Source organism: Pleurodeles waltl, chromosome 9, assembly GCF_031143425.1.
Source record: "Pleurodeles waltl isolate 20211129_DDA chromosome 9, aPleWal1.hap1.20221129, whole genome shotgun sequence".
Classification (NCBI taxonomy): Eukaryota; Metazoa; Chordata; class Amphibia; order Caudata; family Salamandridae; genus Pleurodeles; species Pleurodeles waltl.
Window position 1 is genome coordinate 386,528,285 of NC_090448.1, and position 13,636 is coordinate 386,541,920.

The 13,636-nt window shown below is 42.5% G+C and overlaps 1 protein-coding gene across 4 annotated transcripts in view; it reads right to left on the reverse strand.

Annotated features, from left to right (window-relative positions):
• Positions 1–13,636, reverse strand: part of DAAM1 (dishevelled associated activator of morphogenesis 1) — a 633,974-nt gene that overhangs the window by 53,694 nt on the left and 566,644 nt on the right. The gene's annotated exons all lie outside the window — the stretch shown is intronic.

Sequence of the window (13,636 nt, forward strand, 5' to 3'; positions counted from 1 at the left end):
TGAACAATACTTTTCAAATTCCTCCATCTTAATTGGAAGGTATTAGGCCACTAGGGATAGAGTTATGCCCTCTTCCTAGCGAAAGTGGTCCAAGGAAGGGAATAGTCACGATAAAGATGGTGAACCCTTTGGTTACCACCAGGCACTCCCTGTAATGCCCCTAAATTGAGTATTTAGGTAGCAACCCTAGAACTCAGATTTGACAACCTAAGAAGACCGGGACAAATAAGAGTTGCACCTGTAGAAGACAAAAAGAAGGAGCTGACCTGGACCAAGCCCCTCTGGCATGCCCGCTGACCTTGAAGGATTCTGCACAAGAAGCTAACTTGTCCAGTCTTCAATAAAGACTGAAGTCTCCCATGGACACCAGACTTGCTGTGCGACAAGAAACTCCTAAGAAAAGACTCGGCAGCTGCTGGAACCCTGGAAACCTGACATCAGAAGTGACCACTGCACCCGAGGTCCACGACCCGAAGTGAAGCCAACCAACGGTGCCAGCGCAGGTGCCCAGCTGACCAGAGACCAAGTCCAGTATGGTCTCACCCATCTAGGACTCTCCCAAGACACTTGCAGCCTCTAAAAGCAGGCCCCCCTCCCAGAGGCTTGTGGAGAGAGCAAATCCGACACCTGTGACGCCCGACGCCAGCTGAGGTGGGGCACCAGTGCCGACATCCCCCAGCTCCTAAGAGCTCGATTCCACCCTGCTTCCACCCCTGCTGGACTCCCCCACAACACCTGCAGCTTCAACACACAGGACCCCCCCCCGCCAACCCCCAACCTGGCGCCAAAAGACACCCCTGCATCTGTCGCCCCTGGGCAGAGGAGAAAAGGACCAAAGATGCACCTACATCCCCAAGCACCCAAGTCTACTACCTACCTGCTTGTTGTTCCTTACTGGCTTCCTAGCCAGAGCCTGCACCCTGTCTTCACGAGGACCAGACTCCTATAGGGAACCACTGGGCACCCAACACCTTTCTGTACCTCTGCACCAGGCTGCTCCAGTGCCTCCCGGTCTGGCCTGATGGTGTGGTTCTGATCAGTGTCCATTATTTACCTTAACTCTCTGAGATTGGCTTCCTAAGTCGATGTGATCCTGTGTTTGCTGAACATTGTTTTCCTCCTTACGATAACATTGAGGGAACGCTGAAACTGCAAAGTATGTATGCTTAAAAGTCTATTTACCTGATTACGAGGTCTTGGGTTTGAAACATATAGAAAAAGAATTGTTATTTTTCTAAATTGGTCACAAATTTATTTTTTGAGTGTGCCTCATTTATTGCCTCTGAGTACAACAAATGCTTAGCACTACCCTCTGATAAGATTAACTGCTCACCCACACTACCAGAAATAGAGCATTAGTCGTATCTACTTTTGCCTCTGCAGTACCACATTGGGATCCACTGGTCTCTCTGCACAGTGTACTTCATTTTAGTGCACTACATAGAGAGGCAACTACCTACAGGCATAGAGCGACGACGCTCCATCGTCTCGTCGGCCGACAGATGAGGTGAAGTCAAAGAACAATTTGCTTTCTTCGGCTTCTTCTTATGCCTCGACTAACCTGATTGCCCCAAAGACTTGGAGTGAGATGACGAAGGGAGGGGTAGGGAGTTAGTTCTTCACAACTCTTCTTGGGACCTTCCTCTTGACCAAGAACAGGAGTGACGTGGAGCCGAGCGCCGGGTCGCAATGAGCTTTAGAGACCGCTCCCTCAAAGCTTTCTGATTCATGGCCTTGTACTCGGAGCATGACTTCGAGTCGTGGTTGCGCTCTAAACACCACAAGCACACAAGATGCCTCATGGACATTAATCGATGACAGGATTCGCAAGGCTTGAGCCCAGTCTTGTGAGACGACATCCTCAAAGCATCAAGAGTGTAGACACTCAAAAATATTTGACATAACATCCAAAAAAGATCAGGCAAAAAGTGACTGAGAGGTAGCTCTTTAGATCTGTGCTGGCTAGCGTGGGAAAAAAAGAACTAACGTCAGCGCACCAGAATGGTGCCTATATAGGTCCTGCGACATCATATCCGGTGCTATTGGCGCCAATGACGGACATGGAGCTGACTAACGCCACCTAACGCCTCACAGGGTTACTGCTATAAAAATAAAAAAAATAATCTGACACCTGACTGACACATGGGGAAAATCTAAGGTAAGGAATCTGCAACTAGAAGTTTCTATCAGATTCATTATTTTGCGGATTGGTGAAATGGCTGCTCATAAAAATCTTGGCCAATATGTATTATCACTTTTACCCACAGAACAGAATGAGTAAAAACCTTTGATACAACAGTTCCCTTTTCTACAAAGTCAGTATTGATAGCAGGTGAACTTCCAAACACTCTAGGCTTCAACCATTCAATGTAAGGTTTAGTGGCAGGTTCTTGTGAAGGGAGTGCTGTCACCATGCACACTGGATAGTGGTGAAAAAAAAAAATGACAGACTTTCCATGTACCGAAATAAACCATAGCTGAAACGTTCTCCATTTGAATGTGTGATCCCTTCAGCTAAACCTGGCTTTTTACCATTTGAACTTTACTTCTGAAATTTTTGAACCCATAGTTACTGTGATAGCCACAAAATCTTTAAGTTTCAGAACACAATGTGATGTCTGGTAGAAGGTCAGGACTGACTTAGTGAGTCGTGTGCCAAGGGGACACTTAGTAGCTTTGAATGCCCATACAACAGCTGCACCACTCTAATGTGCACAGGCAAAGAGTGCAGAAAAGTAGCGGTGAGCATGTTTAAAGCACCAAGTTTCAGATGCCTTAATAAGCAGAGCTACAAATTAATCTGGTGTAATTTAACATGTTACTGCTGGCTGGGTTGACCTTTTCTAAAACGGCAGAGTATTCAGTGAGGAGTAGGTAAATGACCCCAAACTGTGTACAGGAAATTGTTTATTAAAATGTTTAAAAATATACCTTACTTTTTAAGTATTAATAGTACTGTTAATCTGAGTCCTGATAGAGTGTGTGTGAAAGGTAATAAAATATGAGAGAGGTCAATGAGACTTGAGCCTGAGTGAAAATGCAATACACTTCATTTCTATGCTTAAAACAGTAACATAAGTCCAGTGGACACACTGCCAATGGGAAGACCCTACACACCTTGCAATACATCTCCTTTAAGTTAAATATGCACTTTATAACAATCACTAAAAACATGTTTTGTAAACACTGGAAAAACAAAGTTGTATATTTTGGGGAATAGGCATCTGAATAAACACTGATACTCACCAATTACAAAAGGTTTTGCAACACTGAGAAAACACCACTGAAATCCTCAGCCTAAGCACACATTTCACCTGTTTCATACTTGCAAACTTAGGGGGTTTGGGCTTCCTGAGGGGGGTGGTCAGATATGGTGGCGTGGGGGGTGACTCTTTAAATGAAATGTGCAAGATTTGCTCTTTTGTGCTGAGATGCCATATAATTCTGTGGTGCAATTTATTCTGAAACAGCTTTCAGCTTGTGTGCACTTATTCATCAAACCTCAGTAGTTAATTTATCAAAGGCTTTTGGTAGTTTCTAGTCTAACTTGTTACAAGGCCGACATGATTCTTAAAATCTTTGGTGTTTGCTTATCTTTAAAAGATGCCTCCTTTTGAGGAGGAAAGTAATTCAATAATCACAAATGTTTGTCTCTCATAAAACTCAAACTTGCCTTCAGGGCTCATTCTAAAAGGTAGGGGATTCTAGCAGGCAGTCATGAGTGAAGCTAGAGGCCCAAGGCCTCCCCTAAATGCTCAGGGGCAAGAGCTGAGAAAGGAGTAGCAGCAAATTGGCTATTTGACCAAAGCCACAAATATACCAGCACCAGCTCTGCTCATCTAGTTACAGAATCCACAAGGATTCTCATTAAATTAAAATAACAACACATAGCAAACAGCAGAATGCAAAAAAGGTCCTTGTTGTAACTTGTTTATGTGTACAGACCACACAAGTAAAATAAATGCTCTATGCATGCAAAATTATCAAACGGCTATTTCATTTCATTCCATACTGCTCAAAAAAGTGCAAAGTGCTCAGAAGTGCATAAAGTGAGTAAATGGCAACTACAATTGTTCCAGTGTTGTCCGTCATCAGTGTGCCTTTTCAGGTACTCAAATAATAGTATTTGATGCCTTTCTTAATCTTCATGTTTTCCAATTAAGCTGGTATATGTTGGAGGGCCTGCAAAACATTTAGTGCCCTCTCAAAATCTAATTTAAGAACATTTACTCAGTTGATCATATCAGTCAAGATATGCTATTGCAAGGTTCTTTATGTAAAGCTATCAGGAAGGTTGAATCTGAAGTCTTGGGTATTACAAAACAGTGCTACACATGTTGCTATGACTTCAAACATACAAAGCCACTGCTGACTAAATACCACTGGATACCAGCAATGCCAGATGAAGTCTTAACACTGTACTATGTAGCATAATCAGCCAAAGGCATGATGATCAAATTAAGTCATACATTTCAGAAGAGGATTGCATACGCCTATATCGAAACCAACAACCTCATCTCATATTTAGATGCCAAACCTCTAAGGGGAGGTCCTTTGTTGTAAGAGATTCTGCTTTTAGGAATAGTATGCCTCAACACGCAAAAGAATTGTAAAAATGTCTTCCAGGTAAAAACTCACCAACATGGATCTAAATCTAGGCATACCAGTATTCATACTCTAGTATGTTCTCCCTAGGCGCCTGGTGATTGAACACCTCGTAAAATGTGAAAAATAAATCAATCAAAAGTAATACATTTATGGTGCTCACTAGTAGATGTTCGTCTGTGGTAATATGGTAGCCAAAAGACCCAAAAATTAAGCACACAGTTTAGAACCTGTGGTTACAATGTAGACAGTTGCACTGCTAGAACTGAAGTTAAATGAGGAAAGAATTAAGTAGGCACCTTTGGGAGCACAAACCTGATGGAACCATCAAACTAAAAGTGACTTGCAGCTCCAGAATATAACTATTCCACAGAGGGTAGAAATTGGCTTTTGCTGAGAACATTTTAGTTCTTCTTTCATGTGCTTTATTAATCCTATACAAGATCTGTGGTGGAGAGAGAATTAATTTACAAAGCAAAGATTTTTAAAGGGTTAGGGAGTAGTGGCATTAAAAAGTTGCTATTTAAATGCAGGAAGCATGTGGGTAGGTCTAAAGATAAACCCAAAAATCCAATTCACTTTCAGAATTAGGAAATGCCTACAGTAGAAATCACAGTATTGAGACACCATGGAAACAAAGTTTATCATGCCGATGGCTGAGAAGCAGTTAGTATCTCTGGACAGTCTTGCCATTCTTGTGGCGGTAGGGGCCATCTTGAGGGCACAGAACTACAATGCAGCAGACACTGCTTGTGGCTGCGTCCTTTGTGAACTTCGACTTGGAGTGGAGTCTATGTTTTTCTGAGGATATGATACTTCTAAGGAGTGGTGGGTCATGAACAGGGTCGAGCAGAGGCTGACAGGCAGTGCTTCCGAGCGACGACCAAATTCCTGACTGCAGACTCTACACTGCAAGACCCTGCTCTCAGGGAAACAGTTTGTGAAGCCACTACTGTTTATTTTAAATAGAATGCTGGCTTTGTGGGAAACACAGACACTGAATGGGAGGCCTCTGAGGTAGTAATTACTGGAGTATCTATTGAGATAGTATATGGAGTTTGGGCAACAGTGACACAAGCTGACTACACAAAGGAAGGTACTCGCTGATAGGGAGAAAAGAAAATCACAATGGTGCCCAAGGAGCCAAACACTTTAAAGTCTTATGTCAAATACACTCCCTCTCTTGGAGAGAGAAAGATTGTTTAGCTTATCAGGACACGAGGAATGGGGCAGTTCGCACACCATGTGAATGCATTTGGTCAAAGCAAAAACACACACACACACACGCAAGCGCGCGCACACACACACACGCGCGCACACACAGACAAAGAAATGCAGAATACTTTAAGGAGCTAACCTTGACACCAGAATAGACAGATTTGTATGCCCCGCTCATCATGGGGAAGATCTAATTTGCACTAAAGCGTAGTAATTGTCTTTAAGACAAGCAGAACTTGTCTTTTGAGATGGGGAGTTTGCTGGCCCTGGCCAGGAATGTAGTGTAAGAGGTAAATCCTCATTCATATTGTTATTTGCTGGAAAGGGGCTTGTATTAGCCTGTATTGATGCTTACATCATGTTATAAAATAGTGGCAAAAACATTGACCAGCCATACTCCCATGTTTGGCCCATTCTGACCAGAACATGTTCAAACAATGCTCCAGCACATTACCCAGTTTACGCAGACTACATTATGTGACGGATGCCCTTCCTGAATTGCTGGACATCTGCATTAACTTTTCTGGAAATCAAGAAAATACATGACACACTGGAGTGGGATTACCTCTACAGTGTGTGGGAGATCATGTACGTCTGACTGCAGATGATGTGATGGAAAACGCCCTTATATAACCGAAGAAGAGTACACATGGTGCTGCACCTTCTCCCCTCTATTTGCTTTGTCCCCTGGACAAGCAGAGTGAAATGTTTGAAGAGCTTTGATAGTGCTTAGCACCTGTCATTTCTCTATATTTGGACGATGTCCTGCTGTACTTTGGGTATGCCCTGAAGTTTTTCGCTCCTACAATCCATCTATTTAAAAGGTTTGTGTCTTGTCCAGTTTACAGGTTATCTGGAATAAATCGTGCTGTCTATTTTCTTTGAGAAGAGGCACTGAAAAATGTTAGTGCGTACCCCTAACATACACCTCTATTAGGCATCAGCCATGTTCACGTATTTGGAAATTAGGACTTACCATCAGGATGAGCACCTTAATATCCTCGAGGTATCTACCACTTTCAGTGGTGGTTCAAAAAGCACTGCTGAAGATGGTGATATCTCAGTGCTTTCTGTATCAATTTGGCATAGCTGTACTAGGGTCACCAGTGGTTTCTTTAAGATGCTGTGTTCTATCAATCCAACTGATATGGAGCGGTAGAAGACCAAGGGCTGCACTTGAGGAACTCATGCTACCACTCTCTTAAGGAAGACCGGGAGTTCCACATCTTTAGCATTATTTTTTGGTGGCATAGCTGCTGTCAGCGGCACGGTGGCTAGAGGGCGAAATAAGTGCAGAGATGAAGCTCCTGACCAATGCAAGGGCCTCTCCTGCATAAGGCGGACAATAAAAGTGCAGTATTTGTGGGCATGGGACATCACTGTTGGAAGAGATGCATCACATTCACAGGCGGGTGGATGGCGTATGCCCTATGGATACCCCTGTGGTGTTTGCCTGGTTTAAGTTTGGAGGATTAATAGGATTCTGAACTACTTTGGTCTGGTGAATGCGTTCCAAGTATTAGAAACATATTTGCAGCTGGCTCCCTACTCCCAATTTGAAAAGCTAAGAGATGTTTTTGAATTCCCTTGAGAGCAATTTATAATGCACATCCACTTTGATTGGATGGTGCAACCACATCTGTAGTAATGAGGACTAAGAATCACTGACACAGGCTGATCCCCATGAGATCACAACATTGAGTAACAAAATAAAGGCTGTGATGATTATACACAACTGTAGAGCTGTAATTGCAATGACAGACTCTAAATTAAGAGGAAAGACTAAACAGGGAACTTTCCTAAGATGATTGAGAACGGACTGAATGGACCACCTGCATGAACGGAGAAAAACCCTATTTGCCTACTGCCTCCTGATGTACACATTGTTTGGACACAGGCGCTGCCATGCTCATGCCAGCCTGCACCAGTCACATTATCACCCAAGCAGAATGCTGACACCTCCTGTATCGTCTGAAGTGACTGATCACAATTTAATCTGCTTCACTTATTTCACGTTCATTCCAGCCCCTCTGCCCCTCAGTTGTTCTACAGCTTCTGAGTCACTCTCGGCGTAGAGTGTATGGTGGGGGCAGCTAACACCGACTCAACAGACTTACCTGTGCCCTAGCTGAGCCTCTGGTGCCCAAATTGCTGCTACTGTGCCTTGCCCGACTCGAGGAGCCTGGTGTGAGGCAGAGCAAGTGTGCATGCCGTGGGACACATAGTTGGAATCTGTAAACACCTATTTTAGATCACAGAAGTGGGGGAGGGGCAAAGCAAAGCCCCCAGTACCAGGGAAACGTGAACCATTGGGAGGAATACCCTTTAAAAGTGCTCCGAGGGAGAGAAACGGTGGAGGTTTCAGCAGCTGCACAGCTGATCAGCTGAAATTTGTGGGAAACTAGGAAACAAGGAGTCACCAATATAACCCCCCTGGAGTGGGTCTTGGGGCAATAAATAGGGGGTTAAAAACTTAGAGGAAACCACAGGACTTTAACCCGTGTGTGATAAAGCCAGAGAATGAGATCACCTGCCTCACAACCTATAAGCGAGCCAGAGGTATAAGCCTTTGAGCAAATGAGACTCTGCAGTACCCATAGAAATCGCCCCGACTAGAGGTAGAACTCACCAAGGAATGAACAAACAACTGAAGGGATAAACATCCGTGGCAGGAAATATGACCATAGAAGGGAATCAGGTGGTGCAAAAAGATGAAGTAAGGAAGGTCTCACGAAGAAGCATAAAGAAGCATAATCCCCCTAAAAACCCTACACTGAGTGAGACTGGTGGGTTGTCAGTAACTAACTCAATAAAGGACTTAGTGGGTAAACATTTAAAAAAAGGCAAGCACAATTACCCGGGCATTGGTATCAAGAGAGAGGGATACTAGTAGCATGGACAGTGAAAGATACCGGACTGTGGAACTGAGTCTACCCTCTGAAAAATAACTCCGATCTAATGGACTGTAACCAGTTCTCGCTAGGACCAAGACTGTCTTCTGTGCCACCACCATTACTTTCCCTATTAGATAACAGGTTGAGACCAGAAGAGGGGTTAGAAAGCATAAAGGACCTAGGAGCAAATAGAGTAATTGCAAGGGAAAACATGGAAGGGGAGCTTGGCAATAAGGCAGGAGCAGATCATGTCAATGGCAAATGAAAAAGCAGGTGTATCCACACAAAATTCTATTCTGAACTTAGAGGTTTCAGCGTCACCGTCTTCCTCAATGTTGGGCATAATGTTAATCCTACAAAAATCCTTGCAAGAAATATTAGAGGTGACAGTGCTGAACAATGACATTTTAAAATCAAAGAAGGTGCAACTACAGATCATTGCATGGCAACTAAAACAAATAAATGACCATATGCTGACCTTAGTAAGTGCTGCTGACAAAAATAAGAAATCCACGACCATTGAAAATCAAAGGGAGACGGGAAGGGGCTACATCCCAAGTGGATGGGGTTACAACTGTATGTGTGCAAACACTATGTTGACAAAGAAATGGGGAGGACCCACAATGAACAGACAGTATATCCCTCAAATAAAGAGAATTAGAAAAGGACTAGGGAGAGGTGCACTGAAAGGGAAAAAGAAGGTGTCCATAGGCACACCAAGAATGACAAAACAAATAGTCAAATTAAAAAAAAAAAGAAATTCAAAACAACCACCCAAAAGGGATCTAATAATGTGCACATGGAAGAAGAAGTAGGAAGGAGAGATTCAGGAAGTGATAACCGGAATAAATATCAACCCTTAAACGAGAAAGAGTTAGGGCATGGAAAAAAGGAGGTAGCAAGAATAGCTAATAAAGTCCCTGGTGAATAAGGGCAGGTAGGACAAAAAAGCAATGATAATAAAGCAAAGGGCGGATACTAGAATGAAAGGTGCAAATGACAGAAAATCAGCAATAAAGGGGTGGGAAACAAATAAGTTATGGATATATCTAGAGCCCACACAAAAAGAAAAAATGGAAAGAAGAATGGAAGTTAGTACCCGAGAATCACCGAGTTATTTTCCTTCTCAGAATGCCCCAGGCTGAAAGCATTTGTGCCAAAGGATCTCAAACAAGTAGGGTTTACAAACAACAACAAAGGGAGTGAAGTAAAATGTATTATTTTACTGAGAAATTGTTAAGGCAGTGCTTAAAAAGGTGGAAAGCGGGGGTTAAAGGAAGGTACTGAATTTGTACCACAATACCAGAAGCAGGTTACTATAATAAACCCTTCCTGAGGTATCATACTGAGTTGGGTCCTAGGCAAGTTATATTGATTGAACAAGGGAACATGAATGGGAGTCAGTAAGAAGGAAGACCTAAAAATGACATCCCCGCGTCTCAGCTCCGAAGAAATTGGGGGTGGGGAAAGGGGGGCAGTAGTTCTGAGTATAGATATGCTGCCCTTTCCTCACCAGCCAATAGCTAGGCCGGGTGACTGAGTGATATTGACTAGGATGAAGTGCGGTTGCACAGCCTATGGTTCCTGTCATGGAATATTAGCGGGTTTAAGACAATGTCAGCTCAGAAAGGTTTAAAGAAATAACAGATTGATACAAGATTATAGGTTTACAGGAAACCTGACTGTGCAATGAAACACCTACAGTTAATATAACACTGAAGAAGAGGCAACAGCGAGACCACATGCAAGGCTAATAATACTTACATCCACCAACACAGCAAAAATGGTATTTACTGATAAAAGTAAAATGCAACTGAATTGCAGCTTGCAAAGTGCATCTATACAAACTACACAATAGATATGACTGTATGGTAAGCACCGTTAACATCTAGGTGGGGAATGCAGAAAAGTATGTGTCTGAGATAAGGCGATTAAGGAAGTTGTGAAATATATTTGTACAAACTTCCACAAAGATATGATTATATAGTTGGGAGATGTTAACCAGAGATTTGACTCAAGAAAGATTGACCCTTGTTTTAACAAGATATTGTCATCATATAACATTAACACTGGTAGTTTCCCTGTAAGTACGTTAGCTACATGTGATAATAGACTAGGAAAGTTTCTGGGCACAAATGCAATGTGTGTGTAAATGGGCGCAGGAACTCTGATCGGCCTCAATGACAGATGTTTAAAAATGGGTTGCAGCTATGCCCAATCGATTATATCTTTATGAAGGCCTGGTTTTTCAACAAAATTGAAAGATTCCAGGTAATGCAAACACAGGGAAGCGACCATTGCCCCTACCCCTGGAAATAATAATGGAGGTAAATACGATTAGAGAACTGTCTCCTCCCCTAGAGACACATACCCAAAGTGCATCTCTACTAGATTCACGGAGGAACAAATGGCGAAACTGGATAACTTCCAACAAAGCTAAGAGTTGACAAGTTCCAGCCAAATGCATAAGATGGTATGAAAATACAATTAACCAAGTAGCTCACTGTTTAAAAGCAGATTCAAATGCCAAGAAGAAGAAGCAGACAAGAGCCCAGGCAGATACTAGGAAAGTTAATGGCTTGATTTGACAGGGAAAGTAGAGAGTTAAAACGTCAGATTAGGAAAGGGAAGAAAAACCTTAAGATAAAGTTAGATCCTGAGACCTATGCCAGCCTCCAGAACACCAAGGGAAAATATAAAATAAAATGATTAAAGATCGGAAAAGAGCATAAAGACAGATCTGCTGGGAGCATATGGTAGAGCTATCGAAACAAAAACAGTGAAAAAGTTTTGGAATGGAGTCAATGAAATGCATGGTGAAAAAAGAAGAACGAGTAGAACATCTAAAGAAAAAATATGGAGCGGGTTTGCAGGCTGAGAGAATGAGCCTAACAGTATGGAATTGGTGGATGGGGACATTAGAACCCGGTCTCCCTGCACAATATTAAAAACACCATCTTGGGCCAGGATCTGACTAGAGCAGGATCAGACATTCTACCTGCTGTCATAGTTAAGACTAGTTATGACTGGTGGGCAAAAATGTTCTGTCATTCCAAGGAATCTTAGCCACGGGCTAGTTCAATAGAAAAATGGAAGGGGGCAATCATCAGACCGATACACAAGAGGGAGAACACAAAAAAAAACAAAATTACTGGTTGATTAATCTGCTTGAGGTGAGTGAAAAACTGTTCGCAAAAATAATCTTAGGTAGACGTAAGAATGGGCAGTGTTACACCATATTGTAGCCCCAGAACAAGGGGTTTTAAGGAAGGCCACTGTACGATATACCATTGCTTCAGCCTATGGTCGCTCATGTGGAAGGCTATAAGCAAAGGGGCAGCTTATTCTGCTGCTTCGTAGACGTCTGCGCAGCCTTCGACTTGGTAGATCGGGACTTTTTATGGGAAACATTGGTGAAACAAGACATCCCTAAGAGCCTCCTGACAATTATAAAGCAGCTCAACAAACACTCGCACAACAGATATAAATGGGAGTTTGACCCCGAAAATCCCAATTTATAATGGGCTGCGCCAGGGATGTGCTTTGCCCCCCCCCCGTTCTTTTCCTTGTTTACCCCTGACCAACAGTCAGTGTTAGCAGTTGTGAAGGGCTCCGCCCCAAAATGGATGGTAAACATTTAGCATGCCTCCTATATGCGGACACTCTCATTATGGATATGACAGAAAGAGGGTTACAAAGGAAACTGAATACTTTCATGGAATACTGCAATAATAAAAAGTTAGTGGTAAATATGGATAAGACCAAGGTGATGGGCTTCAGCACAAAATATGTAAACTCTGGAAGGTACTTAGGTCCCACATATTAGAAACCATTAATAAATATAAGTATTTAGGGGTATGGTTCGAGACGAGTTTACTGTGGAATGATCATATCAAATCACTCACAGCTACATCCTTGGCATCAGAAAGTGGTCTTAAAAAAAATTAACAGAGATTATGGGGATATGTTTCAAAGACCAGTAATAACGACCAATGCAGCCATGATCTGCCCACATTTCCAATTTGGAGCCGAGCTGCTAAGCCTAAGCAGCAAAAGGAACGGGGAACATAAGGAGGGGAAATGGTTGAAAAGTCTGTTATCACTGAGGAGGTATTCAATGACTCGGGCATTAAGAATGGAAGTAGGAATAACATCATGAAGCCATGTGGCATTTGCCAAGTCAGTTAGATTCTGGCTAGGTCAAACACAGGAGATGGGTCCAAGTTATCATTATGGTGTAAGAATGAGATTACACAAAGCGAACTGAAGTGGGCTAAAGGCGTCAAGAAAAACCTAGAGGAAATATGTAGGGTACTGGGTATAAGTATAGGCCATCAGAATCCGCAAATAGATACCATGAAGAGCGAACAGTTTTTTAAAGGGGAAGCCTTCAGTCCAATGTATGCTTAACTCATGGTAAAAAGAGGAGTGGTTCCCCTATTTGCACTCACTAGCAAACAGTAGGTTCAGATCTGAATTGCAAAGGTTGAGAACCGGTATTAATCAGAGCCACAGTAGTAACAAGGTAAAAATGGCAATGATGGATGCATTTAGTAAATGTACTTGTGGGTTGAGCTTAAAGTGTGACACTCTGCATATCCTCATGGATTGTTCAGACCCTTCGGAAAACTATTTTAAGGCCTCTTTTTTTAAAATAAGGTATCCGAAACCGTGTGCAGGAAGCGGCACTTTTAACAGACACATTATCTGGATGTGACTTGTGCCTTTAGGAGATTTCTGGTTGCCGTTAAAGGGTTTTTTATAAGATTATTAGAAGTTTACCCTTTATAATTAGGTTTTTAGCTATTTAATGAAGGAATATTCCTTTTGTCATGGAAATTGTATGACGAGATTGTATCTGTACACATAAGTATCATTACGATTATTATTGCTTATTTATACATCATATGAGAAGATTT